Source organism: Salmo salar, chromosome 01 (assembly GCF_965601325.2).
Source record: "Salmo salar chromosome 01, fSalSal1, whole genome shotgun sequence".
NCBI classification, from domain to species: Eukaryota; Metazoa; Chordata; class Actinopteri; order Salmoniformes; family Salmonidae; genus Salmo; species Salmo salar.
Window position 1 is genome coordinate 22522501 of NC_138291.1, and position 20464 is coordinate 22542964.

At 43.8% G+C, this 20464-nt stretch overlaps 1 protein-coding gene across 2 annotated transcripts in view; it reads right to left on the bottom strand.

Moving 5' to 3' along the window:
* LOC106575182 (rho guanine nucleotide exchange factor TIAM2) overlaps positions 1–20222 on the bottom strand; it is a 108530-nt gene extending 88308 nt beyond the window's left edge. For both annotated transcript variants that reach the window (XM_014151838.3, XM_014151537.3), the window contains exon 1: positions 20048–20222. The gene's annotated coding sequence lies outside the window, so the exon portion shown is untranslated. The remainder of the gene's footprint in view (positions 1–20047) is intronic.
* Positions 20223–20464: the final 242 nt, after the last annotated feature.

Genomic DNA, 20464 nt, shown 5'->3' on the forward strand with positions numbered 1-20464 from the left:
CCCTGCTGATACAAAATTATGTTTGGCTCCTCACTGGTGGTGTGTGTGTGTGTGTGTGTGTGTGTGTGTGTGTGTGTGTGTGTGTGTGTGTGTGTGTGTGTGTGTGTGTGTGTGTGTGTGTGTGTGTGTGTGTGTGTGTGTGTGTGTGAGAGAGAGACCCCCTCTCTACCTCCAGGTTGTATACCTTTAGACTAGCCTATAGCGTGTTCTATCATCCAGTCTCAGACTGACTCCGGAGAGGGGAAAAAGTTTTGCCACCAAGTTGGATAATGACAGGAAAGCACAGGAAATAAGGACATTTGACATCACTAGAAAAGCATACAGACTGTCAATCAGACACGACAGTTGCACAGTCCAACTCTGCCTGCAATATCTAAAGTAAAGAATGCCTGCATTTATGAGTTTCTCCATGTTGATAAATGTGTGGATGTCTGATGCAAGGCATGTTGAGAGAGTGTGCGCCTACTGTGGAATTGTAGCATAGAAAAGTAATGTGCGTGTGTTATAAATATGTAAGCACAGTTCTGGCAGAGCTAACAGTCCAGACACATGGCAGGGAGGGGGAGAGTAGAGTATGGAAGCTTGTTAAAATACTCTTGTAAAACCCAGTGGGATTAGCTGTGAGAAGCCTGTGGCGCTATAGGATAGCATAATTAGCAGAAACAGGCAGGTCTCTGACATTAAACCCCCCCCCCCCCCACTTACGAAGAATAACTCTCATCGACTTTCTGGTCGCCATGTCAGACCTAGCAGACCTAGCCATCTGGTGTGTAATACATACTCTGAGGGTATTAACATGGCTTCTATTAACCAAGACCAAGACCAGAAGGTCCTCCATTAAGAACCTTCTCTCTCATCAAACCATCAGACCTCCATTAGATGAAGGTAATACACTGATAGAGAGAGACACTGCCCACAAAATGAGGTGGAAACTAAGCTGCACTTCCTCGCCTCCTGCCAAATGTATGACCATATTGGACACATATTTTCCTCAGATTACACAGACCCACAAAGAATTTGAAAACAAATCCAATTTCGATAAACTCCCATATGTATTGGGTAAACACCACAGTGTGCAATCACAGCAGCTACATTTATTTTCCCTTTTGTACTTTAACTATTTGCACACCATTACAACAATGTATATAGACATAATGACATTTGAAGTCTTTATTCTTTTGAAACTTTTGTGAGTATAATGTTTACTAGATATTTTTTATTATTTATCTATTTCACTTGCTTTGGCAATGTAAACATGTTTCCCAGGCCAATAAAGCCCCTTCCATTTAAATGAATTGAGAGAGAGAGAGAGCAGGGGAATGAAGGCAGTAGAACAGACCAACCAGAGAGAAAGTAATAACAGCAGTAATCCATAACGTTTGCTTTGGACTGAGGCGACACTGTAAGGAAACCGCAGTTCCTGGCTTTTCGCTACACTGTTATTATTGGTAAATAGACATGGATATGAACCTATTTACTGTAAAATATCATTATTAGTATAAAAAAGAACAACACGTTTTCAGCGAGGATGATCTCTCCACACGAGCTGCTAACCAGAAAGCCTGCTGCTTTCCCTCAGTGTCCTGCCCAGCCCGGCCTGGCCCTGCCCAACCCGGCCTGGCCCTGCCCAGCCCGGCCTAGCCCTGCCCAACCCGGCCTAGCCCTGCCCAACCCAGCCCTGCCCAACCCAGCCCTGCCCAACCCAGCCCAGCCCTGCCCAACCCAGCCTAGCCCTGCCCAACCCAGCCTTGCCCAGCTCTGCCCTGCCCAGCTCTGCCCTGCCCAGCTCTGCCCTGCCCAGCTCTGCCCTGCCCAGCTCTGCCCTGCCCAGCCCTGCCCTGCCCAGCCCAACCATATCCTACTGGAAACAAACAGCCAGGCTAAAGTAGCCCTCAGGAGTCAGACTATAGCCAGACTATAAGGTTGGTTTCAGAATGACTAAGAGGGACAAAAATAATACCTAATGGAATCATTCTATCATAATAAGACTCGGCAGAAATAAGCATTGGATGTCAGATAACTGGGGAAAACCGCCATTTAAAAGCTGTGCTAACTCTGCATTATATAGACTACTGAAGCTCAAGCTAGGATTGACAGAAACAAGCCAATGCCAACACATATTACTGCCTGGGCTTAGCTATATTCACTTAAAGGAAGACTTCCTACACCTAGTACTGTAAGACAATCATACGTCTTCTCTCCCAGACACAGTTGCACCAATTGGCTGACTGAGTGACATCAGGCGTATGTGTCATCAGAGAGGGTGTGCTCCATTAATCATAAAACTGTGAATAAATTATTTTTCACAGCAGTTGTTGAGTTACATGCAGGACAGTGTAAGGATAAGATAAGATGAACGCTTCACTGGTAAACATTCTACTTTTCAATCACAAGCACATCTGGATTGCACTGCAGTGGAGTAATCTTTATTGGTAAAAGATGACAAGTGCTGAGGGTATGAAACACAAAGAATCACAAAAGGAAAGAACTCAGGAAGATAGATAATGACTAGTTGGCAATGGGGTTTCCATTAAGAAGTGGAGGATAGAGGAGATCTCAACCACAGTCATATGGGGCGGCAGGTGAGGCGGCAGGTAGCCCAGTGGTTAGAGCGTTGGACTAGTAACCGAAAGGTTGCAAGATCAAATCCCCGAGCTGACAAGGTAAAAATCTGTCGTTCTGCCCCTGAACAAGGCCGTTAACCCACTGTTCCTAGGCCGTCATTGAAAATAAGAATTTGTTCTTAACTGACTTGCCTAGCTAAATAAAGGTAAAATAAAATAAAAATATGGCTGTGTGACAGCCGTTCCATCTACATAGGAGATGTCTATGGGAGGCCACAGGTTTATACACAGAGTTCCTATTATTCAGTTGGGTGGAATGCAGTTAAAAGCAGCGCTCAAACACTCATCTCTATACCACTTCGGAAGAGAGGGTATCTCTCTATTAAAAAAACACACTCAGTCACACACTTCTCCAATGGCAAGCAGTTGTTTCATTGTACACAGGATGTGATTTTTTTCCCTTCGCCTGTGACTCAGTCCTTCCTTTCCCCAAGAGAGACAGTCTAAACTGAAGGCACCGTGCCCTCGCACATTCCCCCCTTCCAGACCGGCACATCTGGAGCTGCCAACAAAGGGCCTGTTGAGTGAGGACCAAACCACGAGAGACAGTGGGGGTGAGAGAGATGACCTGTAGTCACTAATCCTAAGGAGCAGCAGAGTGTCAGGCTGGGCATAGAGGGGGGCATTACATCACAAATGTATGGACAATTCCAACTGCAAGGTTCTGAGAGAGAGGCGAGCATTCTGCTCTTAAAAAGGGACAGTGGCTGGACAGAGTCTCTAAAGAAGGCTGCCTCTTAGCTCTCATACATTTAACATTAGGATTGTGCAGCAGCAGATTGGGAGCCAGCGTATCAAATGACAGCTGAATGTCGACAGACAGGAATAGCCTGGAATATACCGTACTGTCCAACTATACACCATACCATACCAGTTACTTACTGTGTCTCCTCAACAGTGGTTGTTTCCCATCTTTACTGTACTCCCATGCAGTGTTAATTTATGGAGGTAAAGCTTCAGAGATAAATCACAGGCTTCATATCTAAAGGAACTGGCACAATGTGGAGCCGTCACGCCTTAAACAGTGGCACAGCGGTGAACCATCTCTGGCTAGACTACACATTTTTTTTAAATAAGGCATTTAGAATGGAAGTGCTTGGCTGTCTGTGATGACCTCATTTAGGGGTATGAGATTCATGAATATTGCACCAATGGCTGGGTCAGTCATGATCAGAGTAGGCCTAAGCTAAAAAGACGCTTGAGTGGAGTTCCCACATCTGTTTTTCAAAGGGAAATGGAAGTTAGGTTGAAAATACTGTATCCCCAAAAACCGGAAACATCCGTTTTGTTTCCGACCCCAGAGAGAGTGGAGTAAGCCTAACACCAAGGCACAGCACAGTCCTCCACTGCTACTGGACACCAACAGGAGGGGCACCTGCCAATGATAATATTTACCCAGTTGATCTGTTTAAAAGGTAGCACCCTTCCCAACTCTTTATCTGAAACACAAACCATTGTGAGCCATTAATTGCATGAGAACAATTCCTCTGGGAGCTGAAATGAAGCGGAATACAATATCAGCAGGTGAACTGTGTGCACTGCAGGGTGCAGACTGAAATATATTCTGTGTCACACAATAGCACTCAAAGTAATCAAGGAGGAAATCTGACTCCACTTATCCAGAACACCTTCTCCTAGCTCAGCTCAGCTGGTACAGACCCATTGATTCCTGGAGAGGAATGAACTGAATGTTTTCCCTCCACACCGATCACTGCTGATAAAATAAACCTAGCCGAGGGTAGAGCAAGGTGGGACTGGGACAGTCAGGGTGGTATGGATGTATGGAGAACCAGCCAGCCATGTCCTGCTGGTCAGGGAACAGCGGTTCAGAGTAAATTGGTCTTATGTAACAATTCTAGAAAAGGCCAGCCTTGATGGAGTGCTCTGGCCTGGGTGTAGAGTGTCTAATCAAAAACGCATCTTTTGACCAATGGGTCAAATTATGTTAAATGTGTAGATTCTCCTCTAAGAAAAGCAATGGTCCAAACCTCATGTCTCTATCATAATCCGTTCAAATGTTATTGGAGTTTTTACCCTTGTAGGGTGACTAAATCAATTGAGGTCAGAGAAAAAGTGGTCAAAAATCACGTTGAGTCAGCTAGGCTGGATGCTGTGTGAGAATTAATGCTAACTGACAGGCTCAAGGTTTAACTCGTCATCTTTCTTCTCGAATCCAGAGGACATAAAACAATATAGAGGTAAGCTAGTTAGACACGTAGTATTTTCAAATTGTAGCTTTTCATATTAATGCGCAATTCCTGTTATTTTTCAAAGATTTCTCACAAAAACAAGTGTATTTCTGTGAAATGTCAACGGAGCACTGAGCATAACACAAGCTTATTCTCAAAGCCTTTTACATTTAATTCAGCTCGTGTCGTGTTAATTTTGCTTTCTGCAACCTGTGGAAACAATTTTGCAGACGACCACCACAACAGTGTAAAATCCTCAAAAGTTGCTGCGAGAGCTTGGTGCTTATTATTGGATGTATTAGGTTACGAAATCTGACTTTTTCGATATAATGTTAATGATATGTTAGAGAAAAGACCGCACTGAAAGATTCAGAAGAATCATACTCGTCTTGGTAAAAGGTATTTTATAACATAAGGAAGTTAAATTTCATCCCATTCTGGGCAGAGTATGCAAACAACCTACTGGGTGAACCGTGAGTAGAAGAGAAACACTATTGGACTGTGGTGAGAAACAGAACTGGTCTCCTCTGATATCCGGAGGGCACAGACAAACACACCCAGACAAATACACTTTGTTTTTTACTGGCCGCCACATGACCCCTTCCCTTATCCTAGGGTTCCAGAGGAATACAGAGATGGAAATACTGTTTCCCATTAATGTTTCGACATTTCTAACAGTATGTTTTTGTGTTTGTAAGCAAATTAAACTAGCCACTTATGCAGTAATTTTACCCGAAGGTCCTCCAATGATAAACAGGTTCTCCTACAGCAGCTGAGGCCTTAAAGATGGCATCTCTCCAGGGAACATGACTTGGAAACATTTAGCTATTTCATAAAAATCTAATCGAGCTCATTCAGGGTTTGGATGCCAGGGTTGCTGGTGACCTAGAGCAATCAAGGCCTTCACTGTTTACATTGGTCTCCAAATGACTGAACCAACATGACAAAGCCTGAAGCTGAGGTGGAAAACGAGTTTCTCTCACTCCTGCATCAAACTAGGCTCCTAATTTGAGTGAGAGAGAGAGCAGCGTTAATGAGGCTGAAAATGCATATCACATTCCACATGAGTGCTTCTGCAGCCAAGCTCTCAGTCAGTCAGTCTCCACAGCACTTCACATCTCCCAGAAAAATAGAACCCTTGAGCTGGAGACTCTGTAGGCTGTTCTGCATGGTAGGTGACTGACAAAACAAAATACAGGCTTTATCATTAACCCACAACAGCAGCCCTACAAGTTACATTTTACTGTGGTCTGTTTTGTTACTAGGAAGTAGTGCCTGCTCGTAGCCCTGATGGTAGAGAGAAGGTAGGGTGAGTTGTTGGAGATGAGGCATTGAAGCCCCACTGATGAGCAGGTGGGAAGAGAAGTGCACCCTGAACTGCATCATCTGGATCCATCACAGAGAACAATACTGGACAACACATGGCGCCTAATGGAGCACTTCAGCCAATAGCGTCCCAGCTGTGCTGTATTTACTCTTCCAATAGATGTAGACGGTCACTGAGGCCTGATGGCTAGTGGAGGGTTGGGCTATATCAATCACAATTGTTGTGCTTGGCTGGTGAAGTAGTTAATGTCACAGGGATAGGCTGCACTATGGCAACTTCCACTGACTTTTCTCAACCCGTCTGGACTAGTGGTCATATTTGTACATATCCCTGACACACACATGCAGTCACATTCACATCTAAACACACAAACAAAGACAAGTACACATGTGCACCTGGCACTGACAGGTACAGTTGAAGTCGGAAGTTTACATATACCTTAGCCAAAGACATTTAAACTCAGTTTTTCACAATTCCTGACATTTAATCCTAGTAAATATTCCCTGTTTTAGGTCAGTTAGGATCACCACTTTATTTTAAGAATGTGAAATGTCAGAATAATAGTAGAGAGAATTATTTATTTCAGCTTTCATTTCTTTCATCACATTCCCAGTGGGTCAGAAGTTTATGTAAACTCAATTAGTATTTGGTAGCATTGCCTTTAAATTGTTAAACTTGAGTCAGACGTTTTGGGTAGCCTTCCACAAGCTTCCCACAATAAGTTGGGTGAATTTTGGCCCATTCCTCCTGACAGAGCTGGTGTAACTGAGTCAGGTTTGTAGGCCTCCTTGCTCACACACGCTTTTTCAGTTCTGCCCACAAATGTTCTATAGGATTGAGGTCAGGGCTCTGTGATGGCCACTCCAATACCTTGACTTTGTTGTTCTTAAGCCATTTTGCCAAAACTTTGAAAGTATGCTTGGGGTCATTGTCCATTTGGAAGACTCATTTTCGACCAAGCTTTAACTTCCTGACTGATGTCTTGAGATGTTGTTTCAGTATATCCACATAATTTTCCTCCTCATGATGCCATCTATTTTGTGAAGCGCACCAGTCCCTCCTGCAGCAAAGCAGCCCCACAACATGATGCTGCCACCCCCGTGCTTCACGGTTGGGATGGTGTTCTTCAGCTTGCAGGCCTCCTCCTTTTTCCTCCAAACATAACTATGGTCATTATGGCCAAACAGTTCTATTTTGTTTCATCAGACCAGAGGACATTTCTCCAAAAATTAAGATCTTTGTCCCCATGTGCAGTTGCAAACCGTAGTCTGGCTTTTTCATGGCGGTTTTGGAGCAGTGGCTTCTTCCTCGCTAAGCGGCCTTCAGGTGATGTGGATATAGGACTCGGTTTACTGTGGATATAGATACTTTTGTACCTGTTTCCTCCTGCATCTTCACAAGGTCCTTTGCTGTTGTTCTGGGATTTGCACTTTTATGCACCAAAGTACGTTCATCTCCAGGAGACAGAAACGCGTCTCCTTCCTGAGCGGTATGACGACTGCTTGGTCCCATGGTGTTTATACTTGCGTACTATTGTTTGTACAGATGAATGTGGTACCTTCAAGCATTTGGAAATTGCTCCCAAGGATGAACCAGACTTGTGGAGGTCTACAATTTCTTTCTGAGGTCTTGGCTGACTTCTTTTGATTTTCCCATGATGTCAAGCAAAGAGGCACTGAGTTTGAAGCTAGGCCTATAAATACATCCACAGGTACACCTTCAATTGACTCAAATAATGTCAATTAGCCTATCAGAAGCTTCTAAAGCCATGACATAATTTTCTGGAATTTTCCAAGCTGTTTAAAGGCACAGTTAACTTAGTGTATGTAAACTTCTGACCCAGTAGAATTGTGATACAGCGAATTATAAGTGAAATAATCTGTCTGTAAACAATTGTTGGAAAAATCACTTGTGTCATGCACAAAGTAGATGTCCTAACCGACTTGCCAAAACTATAGCTTGTTAACAAGAAATTTGTGGAGTGGTTAAAAAACGAGTTTTAATGACTCCAACCTAAGTGTATTTAAACTTCAGACTTCAACTGTAGATGCATGCTCCTTGGTTAGTGTATATGCTCCTCATTGAACCCCTGGATCCCCTGAGAGATGAGTGTGCTGACAGGATGAGCATTGATACAGGAAGAGGAACACAAGGCACCCCTGTGGCTGTTACCTGTAGCCCTCAGGCTGTCATAACATTTCAGATGTGTTGCATCCTGGTTGGTCGATCCCTGAAGTACAATACCCCTATTCCATTGTTGCCATGGAAGCTGCCCATGTAGGGGCTCAGCCATAACTGCAGCTTGTAGGCCTAAATCCTCCTCAAGTCCTGCTGCTGGGGCTGGATATGGGGCTTTTACCAGACTGATAAATGACACCTTATTTCACATATATTGCACTGTAGTTACATTAGCTGCCACTTAATAGCTGCAGTCTACAGCCTTGGCAATGTATTTAGCAATGATCTACCTGAGTTTTGATGAGCTCTAGTCCTGCTTTTAGTGCATCACACACACACAGAGTAAATCTCCACTCCATGACAGAACACTCTCTCTCTCTCCGTAATCTTCCATCTTCTGCATGATAAATCTTAATCTGCGAGCTTATTTGGCACATCGCTTAAATGTTCACCTTCATTTAATCTTCATTTTCCCAAACAAACCACATGGATGAACCTTGAAACGTGACCCGCAAGAAACACAATTCAATTTGAACCAACACATGAATCTCCTCAAAGGCTTCAATTTATAGCCGTTTAGGGGTGTCAGCCTGAACATGAATAGGCCATGGGCTTCCATCTGAACACCAGTCCCACCAACCAACACTTATGTTTGTTTAGTAAAAGATCAAATACTGGGACAGATTGCTACTTTTTGGTACCCGAGATCTGATGCAGGAGCCGAGCAGGTCAGGGTCCAGAATTCTAGATAATGGCACGGGTCTGGGTCAGACCTGATATGATTGTCATGGGTATGTGTAATTTTAACAGACTTGTCTGGAAAGACCAGTATAGATCGTAATGTGACTGCTGCAGTAGAGGGAGAGAGAAATTGTATCATTCATGCCGCTGCACTTGCTTTCATGAGTGAAACGTGTAAGCTTGTTGTTGTTGGCCAATCATAAGTCATAAAAGCAGCAATAGGCTAAATTCATAGAGCCGCCGTGCGTGGCAAAAGTTAGGAGATATCTAATCAATGGAATATGGAATTACAATTACAGAATTAAAATGTTAAGGAAAGGATCAAGTGACAACAGGTAGGCTGCTACTTAATATTCTGAATGGAGATGTAACTTTAGGATGAGAAAGCGCATGCACTGGAGCCTCAATTAGCCTAGCTAGCTAATGTTAGTGTCTCACGGTTTGATGCAGTTAAGTCAGGTACTACGTAAACATATTTGATGATAAATAACCTATTGGTCTACTATAGTGCGAGTTGGCTTGGTTGGCTGCCGTCTCTCCCTCCCTACTCCCTGTGTCACTTGCTCACAGTGCGGCCCCTCCCGCCTACTAGAACTGAGTCTCTCCCACTTGCGCTTTATCAGCTCCGGTTAATAAAGTAGGTTAAAAGATGACTTTTCTGCTGCTTCCCTCACTCAGATCAGGTCTGGATCCGACCAGGTCTATATGGAACAGGTCTAGTTGTTCTCGGATCCATTTGTAACAGGTCTCTATATTTAAAAAAATGGGTCTGGGTGGGAAAGCCTCAGCTCCATTTCAGAACAGAAGACCTCTACCACAGGTGAAGACCTCTACCACAGACCCCCCCACACCAATCCCACCCAAACAACCAGTATACAGTATAAGCTCTTTATGTCTGACAAGCGGTAAGGAGCTGCTGCTTGGAGTATTGCTTCTTCATACTTTTTTATTTATTTATTTATTTCACCTTTATTTAACCTGGTAGGCAAGTTGAGAACAAGTTCTCATTTACAATTGCGACCTGGCCAAGATAAAGCAAAGCAGTTCGACACATACAACAACAACAGAGTTACACATGGAGTAAAACAAACATACAGTCAATAATACAGTAGAAAAATAAGTATATATACACAATGTGAGCAAATGAGGTGAGATAAGGGAGGTAAAGGCAAAAGGCCATGGTGGCAAAGTAAATACAATATAGCAAGTAAAACACTGGAATGGTAGATTTGTAGTGGAAGAAAGTGCAAAGTAGAAATAATGGGGTACAAAAGAGCTAAATAAATAAATAAATACAGTTGGGGAAGAGGTTGTTGTTTGGGCTAAATTATAGATGGGCTATGTACGGGTGCAGTGATCTGTGAGCTGCTCTGACAGCTGGTGCTTAAAGCTAGTGAGGGAGATAAGTGTTTCCAGTTTCAGAGATTTTTGTAGTTCGTTCCAGTCATTGGCAGCAGAGAACTGGAAGGAGAGACGGAATTGGAATTGGCTTTGGGGGTGACCAGAGAGATATACCTGCTGGAGAGAGTGCTACAGGTGGGTGCCGCTATGGTGACTAGTGAGCTGAGATAAGGGGGGACTTTACCTAGCAGGGTCTTGTAGATGACCTGGAGCCAGTGGGTTTGGCGACGAGTATGAAGCGAGGGCCAGCCAACAAGAGCGTACAGGTCGCAGTGGTGGGTAGTATATGGGGCTTTGGTGACAAAACGGATGGCACTGTGATAGACTGCATCCAGTTTATTGAGTAGGGTATTGGAGGCTATTTTGTAAATGACATCGCCGAAGTCGAGGATCGGTAGGATGGTCAGTTTTACGAGGGTGTTTGGCAGCATGAGTGAAGGATGCTTTGTTGCGAAATAGGTCAGAACCGTCCAGAGTAGTGATGCTGGACGGGCGGGCAGGTGCAGGCAGCGATCGGTTGAAGAGCATGCATTTAGTTTTACTTGTATTTAAGAGCAGTTGGAGGCCACGGAAGGAGAGTTGTATGGCATTGAAGCTCGTCTGGAGGGTTGTTAACACAGTGTCCAAAGAAGGGCCAGAAGTATACAGAATGGTGTCGTCTGCGTAGAGGTGGATCAGAGACTCACCAGCAGCAAGAGCGACATCATTGATGTATACAGAGAAAAGAGTTGGTCCAGGAATTGAACCATGTGGCACCCCCATAGAGACTGCCAGAGGCCCGAACAACGGGCCATCTGATTTGACACATTGAACTCTATCAGATAAGTAGTTGGTGAACCAGGCGAGGCAATCATTTGAGAAACCAAGGCTATTGAGTCTGCCGATGAGGATGTGGTGATTGACAGAGTCGAAAGCCTTGGCCAGGTCAATGAATACGGCAGCACAGTATTGTTTCTTATCGGTGGCGGTTACGATATCGTTTAGGACCTTGAGCGTGGCTGAGGTGCACCCATGACCAGCTCTGAAACCAGATTGCATAACGGAGAAGGTGCGGTGGGATTCGAAATGGTCGGTAATCTGTTTGTTGACTTGGCTTTCGAAGACCTTAGAAAGGCAGGGTAGGATAGATATAGGTCTGTAGCAGTTTGGGTCAAGAGTGTCCCCCCCTTTGAAGAGGGGGATCACCGCAGCTGCTTTCCAATCTTTGGAAAAGAAAGAAAGGTTAAACAGGCTAGTAATAGGGGTTGCAACAATTTCGGCAGATAATTTAAGAAAGAAATGGTCCAGATTGTCTAGCCCGGCTGATTTGTAGGGGTCCAGAATTTGCAGCTCTTTCAGAACATCAGCTGACTGGATTTGGGAGAAGGAGAAATGGGGAAGGCTTGGGCGAGTAGCTGTGGGGGGTGCAGTGCTATTTACCGCGGTTGGGGTAGCCAGGTGGAAAGCATGGCCAGCCGTAGAAAAATGCTTATTGAAATTCTCAATTATAGTGGGCTTATCGGTGGTGACAGAGTTTCCTATCCTCAGTGCAGTGGGCAGTTGGGAGGAGGTATTCTTATTCTCTATGGACTTTACAATGTCCCAGAACTTTTTTGAGTTTGTGTTGCAGGAAGCAAATTTCTGCTTGAAAAAGCTAGCCTTGGCTTTTCTAACTGCCTGTGTATATTGGCTTCTAACTTCCCTGAAAAGTTGCATATCACGGGGGCTGTTCGATGCTAATGCAGAACGCCACAGGATGTTTTTGTGTTGGTTAAGGGCAGTCAGGTCTGGAGAGAACCAAGGGCTATATCTGTTCCTGGTTCTAAAGTTCTTGAATGGGGCATGCTTATTTAAGATGGTGAGGAAGGCATTTTTTTAAATAACCAGGCATCCTCTACTGACGGGATGAGGTCAATATCCTTCCAGGATACCCGGGCCAGGTCGATTACAAAGGCTTGCTCGCTGAAGTGTTTCAGGGAGCGTTTGACAGTGATGAGTGGAGGTCGTTTGACCGCTGACCCATTACGGATGCAGGTAATGAGACGGTGATCGCTGAGATCTTGGTTGAAAACAGCAGAGGAGTATTTAGAGGGCAAGTTGGTTAGGATGATATCTATGAGGGTGCCCGTGTTTATGACTTTGGGGTGGTACCTGGTAGGTTCATTGATAATTTGTGTGAGATTGAGGGCATCAAGCTTAGATTGTAGGATGGCTGGGGTGTTAAGCATGTCCCAGCTTAGGTCACCTAGCAGCACGATCTCTGAAGATAGATGGGGGGCAATCAGTTCACATAAGGTGTCCAGAGCACAGCTGGGGGCAGAGGGTGGTCTATAGCAGGCGGCAACGGTGAAAGACTTGTTTTTAGAGAGGTGGATTTTTAAAAGTAGAAGTTCAAATTGTTTGGGTACAGACCTGGATAGTAGGACAGAGCTCTGCAGGCTATCTCTGCAGTAAATTGCAACACCGCCCCCTTTGGCCGTTCTATCGTGTCTGAAAATGTTGTAGTTAGGGATGAAGATTTCAGAGTTTTTGGTGGACTTCCTAAGCCAGGATTCAGACACGGCTAGGACATCCAGGTTGGCAGAGTGTGCTAAAGCAGTGAATAAAACCAATTTAGGGAGGAGGCTTCTAATGTTAACATGCATGAAACCAAGGCTATTACGGTTACAGAAGTCATCAAAAGAGAGTGCCTGGGGAATAGGAGTGGAGCTAGGCACTGCAGGGCCTGGATTCACCTCTACATCACCAGAGGAACAGAGGAGGAGTAGGATAAGGGTACGGCTAAAAGCTTTTTATGTATTCCCTGTGAATCTGGTTATTTTTCTTTCCCATTCAGATAAAGTAGCCATTGAAGTCGCTTGCATTATTTACCATAAATTAGTGTGAAAGTACCCCATTTCGCCCACTAGATGCCATTGTTCCTGCTACTTTTATCCACTTTGCTGGTCTCGTCTTTATTAAATGGATCACAACATTTTCTTCGCAACTAATAACTTTTGCTCGTTATCTAAATAAATTGTGCCGTCATCCTCATAATTTAAGCCAGTCCTCCATGAAAGCAATTCAGTTTGTCCTTCTCTTAGGCTTAATTTTTGCCCAGGAAACAGCCCTGTTTTTCCCGATTTAAAAAAAGTATGGATTAGTTCGACCATTCCTGGTGAACAAGCAAACCATTAGGCTACAGCAGTTCTAATGGTTTCAATGTTATGTTATGTTTTCTTATTGTCTTGAATGGTAAAAGTCCCAACACACTGTTTACTGTTGCGTAATGGTAATGGGTTCGGTTTAATGGTAAATGTCACTAATCACATACAGGTGTTTTCTAATAATTTTATTTAAAAACATATGACTACAATGCAATGGTTTACAATTGTATTATTATATTAGAGTTGTCACAACAATTTAAATAAAATCACATTTTATTGGTCACATACACATGTTTAGCAGATGTTATTGGTCACAAACACGTGATTAACAGATGTTATTGCGGGTGTAGCGAAATGCTTGTGCTTCTAGCTCTGACAGTGCAGTAATATCTAACAAATTACACAACATATACCCAAAATACACATAAATCTAAGTAAGGAATGGATTAAGAATATATATACACTGCTCAAAAAAATAAAGGGAACACTTAAACAACACAATGTAACTCCAAGTCAATCACACTTCTGTGAAATCAAACTGTCCACTTAGGAAGCAACACTGATTGACAATAAATGTCACATGCTGTTGTGCAAATGGAATAGACAACAGGTGGAAATTATAGGCAATTAGCAAGACACTCCCAATAAAGGAGTGGTTCGGCAGGTGGTGACCACAGACCACTTCTCAGTTCTTATGCTTCCTGGCTGATGTTTTGGTCACTTTTGAATGCTGCCGGTGCTTTCACTCTAGTGGTAGCATGAGACGGAGTCTACAACCCACACAAGTGGCTCAGGTAGTGCAGCTCATCCAGGATGGCACATCAATGCGAGCTGTGGCAAGAAGGTTTGCTGTGTCTGTCAGCATAGTGTCCAGAGCATGGAGGCGCTACCAGGAGACAGGCCAGTACATCAGGAGATGTGGAGGAGGCCGTAGGAGGGCAACAACCCAGCAGCAGGACCGCTACCCCCGTCTTTGTGCAAGGAGGAGCAGGAGGAGCACTGCCAGAGCCCTGCAAAATGACCTCCAGCAGGCCGCAAATGTGCATGTGTCTGCTCAAACGGTCAGAAACAGACTCCATGAGGGTAGTATGAGGGCCCGACGTCCACAGGTGGGGGTTGTGCTTACAGCCCAACACCGTGCAGGACGTTTGGCATTTGCCAGAGAACACCAAGATTGTCAAATTCGCCACTGGCGCCCTGTGCTCTTCACAGATGATAGCAGGTTCACACTGAGCACGTGACAGACGTGACAGAGTCTGGAGACGCCGTGGAGAACGTTCTGCTGCCTGCAACATCCTCCAGCATGACCGGTTTGGCGGTGGGTCAGTCATGGTGTGGGGTGGCATTTCTTTGGGGGGCCGCAAAGCCCTCCATGTGCTCGCCAGAGGTAGCATGTCTGCCATTAGGTACCAAGATGAGATCCTCAGACCCCTTGTGAGACCATATGCTGGTGCGGTTGGCCCTGGGTTCCTCCTAATGCAAGACAATGCTAGACCTCATGTGGCTGGAGTGTGTCAGCAGTTCCTGCAAGAGGAAGGCATTGATGCTATGGACTGGCCCGCCCGTTCCCCAGACCTGAATCCAATTGAGCACATCTGGGACATCATGTCTCGCTCCATCCACCAACGCCACGTTGCACCACAGACTGTCCAGGAGTTGGCGGATGCTTTAGTCCAGGTCTGGGAGGAGATCCCTCAGGAGACCATCCGCCACCTCATCAGGAGCATGCCCAGGCGTTGTAGGGAGGTCATACAGGCACGTGGAGGCCACACACACTACTGAGCCTCATTTTGACTTGTTTTAAGGACATTACATCAAAGTTGGATCAGCCTGTAGTGTGGTTTTCCACTTTAATTTTGAGTGTGACTCCAAATCCAGACCTCCATGGGTTGATAAATTGGATTTCCATTGATTATTTTTGTGTGATTTTGTTGTCAGCACATTCAACTATGTAAAGAAAAAAGTATTTAATAAGATTATTTCATTCATTCAGATCTAGGATGTGTTATCTTAGTGTTCCCTTTATTTTTTTGAGCAGTAAACATATATGTCAGAGTGGCATTTCAGTCACTCGTTCTGGGCTGTAGGAAAAGTCTTCATATGAAAATTGCACCATGTGGATTGCCTTCTCAGAGAGTTATAATTTTTTTGACTTTTCAAGGAGTTGGGTTGAAGCACTCCCAAGAGAAGGTCAAACTGAATTGCTTTCATGGAGGACTGTCTTGACCACACCATTTACCACATAATGTATTTTCATAATCGGCAAAAGCTATTGGTTTTCTACCCAAAGTTGCAAACAAAATGTTGTGATCCATTTAATAAACACAATAGACCAGCAAAATGGATTAAAGGGTGTTGTGGCAGTAGCACGAACAGTGGCATCTAGTGGCAAAACATGGTACTTTCACACTAATTTATGGTAAATAATGCATGCAACTTCAATTACTAATTTCTCTAAACAGAGGGAAAAAAACATCACCAGATTCTCAGGAAATACATTACAAAGGATGTTTAAGCAATAGTCCCAGCTGCAGCTTACTTGTCAGAAATATAGAAGCGATACTGTATATTGGTTGTTGGGCTGAGAATGGTGTTGGGGGTTCCGTGTGTGTCTTTTGACCATTTTATTGGATTCCTCATGTCTTACTCAATGGTAGGAAGAAGTTTGGTCTTAATCGGAAGTTGGGTTCTATATTGTTGAAAATTATGTGAATCCTATAAATTAAAAGGGTCAATTTGGGTGCAATGAATTGTCTTATTTTCTCAGAGATCAAATTACATTTCAACAAAATAATGTTTCAGGAAGGCTAATCTTATCAGTTTCTAACTATAGAAACAGTTTCAGAAGAATCGGAGATGGTGAGTGTCAGGGCTTGCTGAAATGACATGGAATGACCCAATGGAGACTCTCCACTAATATGAAAGGGCTTTTCAGTCCATGAGTAGGCTTAATCTGGGTCCGTACACCCACCCCTGTGAGTGAACCAATGTCAAACTATGGTTTGTTGTCCCTGTGATGGGAGGGAGCCCACGGGACAGGAAGTGGTGGTCATGCCAGTCATCTGGTATGGCAGCCTGGTGACCTGACTGATGGTGAAGTCCCCGTCAGGACACTGTCGACACCAGCCTGAGCTCACCTGCTTTTTATAGCTCTACTCCAGACACTGCTGAATTGCCTGCCCAGCCCTAGTGCGCACACGCCACACTTCTCCCATTGCCTCAAATGCCAAATATAATTTCAGCCACAGGGGAAAAAAACCTCACCATATGACATTATTATTTTCCATGGTAGCTGACTAAATTAAAAAAGGTTCAATGCAGCCATTTTTATCTCAATATCAAATAATTTCAGGTAACAATTAAGTACCTTTCTGTGATTGTTTTCAATAAAAAAATATTGTCAAAAAGAAACAAAAATAGCTTCTTAGCAAATACCAATTTCTCAAGCAATAATTTTTCTAGAACTGTATGGGAGTAGTCTGAGTGGTGAGGGAAACCTGAAAACCTGAAAACCTCAAAAACATGAATTCCTGTGTCTGGCTATGACAAATTCTTGCTTGCAAACACTTTTGGACCATTTTAATTGAAAAACAATCACGGTAAAGTACTTAATTGTTTCCCAGAAAATAATTTGATATTTGATATTGAAAATAAAACACGGCTGCATTGGACCTAATTTTCCAATGTGTAAGGATTGGGATGTACTGCAGAGAGAGAGAGAAAGCAGAGATGATGTGTTTCCCCTAACAGTGCCTCTACCTACAGACAGTAAACGGCCTTCTCCTGCCGTGTGGAATGTGACAATAAGCACAGATATTACCAACGCCTGATAAGTCACAGCCAGGCGCCCTTATATGGAGAAAAATGTGCCGAGAGAAGACATGAAACATTTGTGTTTCTCTGAGAGTTGCTAGCACTTCAGAATTAACGATGGGCATTCGCTGCACACAGCCTTCCAAGGGACTTATGGGGAGGAGAACCATACGTCAAGATGTCCAGCTTGACATAGGCCTAAAGCACTAACTATTGAAAAGATTGAAGTCCATAGGTACTTTCACTTTAGCCAAATAGGTTCAGCTTTAACACATTATACAAATGAACACACTATGTATTAGGAAATTCCTTTTCTATCATTAGATTAAAAAATATATATATATTTTATTGTTTCATAGTGTGTCAACACTCACTTGAGCGATGAGTTGCAGATGCCTCTCGAGACCATATGTGCCACCCAGTGAGAGTAACATTACAACATCCCTTTAGTCCTCTGTCACTGGTAAACAACTCTGACAGCTAATGGTGGGGGCAGCTGAGAGGGGAACAAATCCCATTCTTGAAAGGTCACATCAGGAGAAAGAAAATAACACAATCATATGGTTTGCTATGTTTCCATTGAAAAAAAGCATGGAACTGTCCATATCAATTCTGACTGTAGACCATTTTGGGCTGTAAATATAAAATGTAGTCTTCCTTGTGGTCACAGAAAGACCCAGGCATACGGATCATGTCTCTAACCCTATGTTTTGTTATTGCCCTCTGAAGGAGCTGGCTCTCCATGACAATAACCACAATTATGTCCATGAGCATGTGCTGTGTAAAGAACATCAGGAAGGGAGTAGAGTAGGGCCGTCTGCTGAGATGTAAACCACTGAGAGAGCCTGTCCCCTTCAAATAAACAACCACCACCAAACATTGTTGGATAACAGTCAACATCACACGTGTTCATTTCTGGACAATGTTCCATGGACAGACATTAAAGCAAATGTGCAGTGCCAGCCAGGTCAGAAATCTACCATGGGATACCAAAGACTACAATAACTCCATAGGAGACTTCAAACAGACACACATCAGTAATAAGCAGAGTCTAGTAAAGCATTAGCCTGGTTTAATGAAAAGCCTTCTCTAGGCCGCAGCAAAGTGTAGCACTGAGGGTGTGTGACAGTCAAACAGACAATAGGGTGATGGGTTGCCATGACAGAGAGCCCTCTGTGCCAAAAGGCATGCCTGGCCCTTCCTCAAGTCCCTGCTCCCTGCCTCCTCTCCTGGGTGTGTTTGCTCTGGCCAGCCCTGCACTCCAGGGTTCCAGGGGCCCTTTTGTTGCCTCTGTGGCCCCAGAGCTCTTCCACACGGTTTTTAACCACCACCCCACTTCCCCAACAACAAAGACAGAGGGTAAATCACCACACACACAACACGGGGGAAGGAGCAGGCCGGCCCCCGGACATTTACGGGCATCGCTGGGCGCATTTCTCTCCCCATAAATCAGCAGAGAAGGAAACAATAAAGACCCTCTCAGACTGATGTCAGTTACATATTGAACATCCCCAGGCCTTTCATGTTCACAGGTTAATGCATTTCTAATGATCTATTACCTGGGGCAGGTACGGGCAACTTTGATGGGGGTGGGGGCCACAACAAAATATTAACTCAACATGAGGGGCCGCAGTGGCTCTGCATCAGTGGAGGCTGCTGAGGGGAGGACAGCTCATAATAATGGATGGAATGGCGCAAATATAATGGCATCAAACACCTGGAAACAATAGAAACCATTCCACTAATTCTGCCCCAGCCATTACCACGAGCCCATACTCCCTAATTAAGGTGCCACCAACCTCCTGTGGTCTGCGTACCCACATCCATACCCACACATGCAGTCAGTCGGCACAAGCCTTTTCCAGGCCCTATGTGAAATTGTTGGTTCAACGCAGTTTAAACTGACTCTGGCCTCCTCGTGTGGCATTTTAACGTTTTGAAGGTCTACAGCAAAATATGACAAACTTTCAGCAGATTTAAGTTCATCATAGGAAATGTAAAAAAATGTATTCTATGAATAATTTGGTATAGACACTGAAGTGACTCAAATTGCGCTTTCTAAACCACACAGGCCAAATTATGAATGGAAAGAGAGCAAATAAAAGATACAAATCACCAGTGATTAAATGTTTGGATCAAATGACAAGAGGACAAAGAGAAAGAAGTCTGGTAGTGGTGGAAAGTACACTAAGGACGGACTCTTGCAGCACTGATTGTTGGAAATAATGTAAAGTAGGCACACGCATCTATGCATTCTTGTGAGAGAGATCACCACAAAACTTTTAAAATAGTCACATTCTGGTTCACTTGGTGAGCGGTTAGCCTCCAGCTTATTTTTATTTTATTTAACCTTTATCTAACTAGTCAGTTAAGAACAAATTCTTATTTACAATGACGGACAAATAATGATAGTTTTATTGTTTGGGCACAGCTGCAAGTTGTAATAATCCGCACAATTATAAGCACTGAGTACTTTCGTTTCCATAAAAGTTCACGGAATAATTTTCCAATATTCATGGAATAATGCAACAACAAAAAATCTATTCAACCAAATATTAGACTATTGTCTTTACTGTGGACGATATGAAAGAAGACTCTTCTCCTTTTACGATAATCGTTTTTCTTTAAAAAGTTCTTTGATCAACTTACCAGTTTACAATAGTGTAAGAGAAGACCGTTCGTTGTATAGTGTGCCGTATTTCTCGTGAACTCATAAACATCGGCTACACGTAGTTTTCTACGTAATTTGGCTTTTAACACCAGCGCTGTCCCACGGTGATCCCACGCTTTCCAAGTGTTTTCTAGGTCGCACCACCGGCGCGACGCCAAAATAGTGAACTCCTCCCAGACAACGTGTAGGGATTTAACCACGCCTCTAGCTGACGGACAGTAGACTAGACTACTAGGGTGAGGTCATGGACCAAACGCAACATTTCATGGAAAAACATGCATCTCTACTTTGATTCATGGTGCTCTTTTTTTAACTGAAACAACTTTAGTTGTCTAGTAAAGGACCCCAAGCAGAATCCATCAGAGTGCAGCCTGCTGTACACAGGTGAACATATT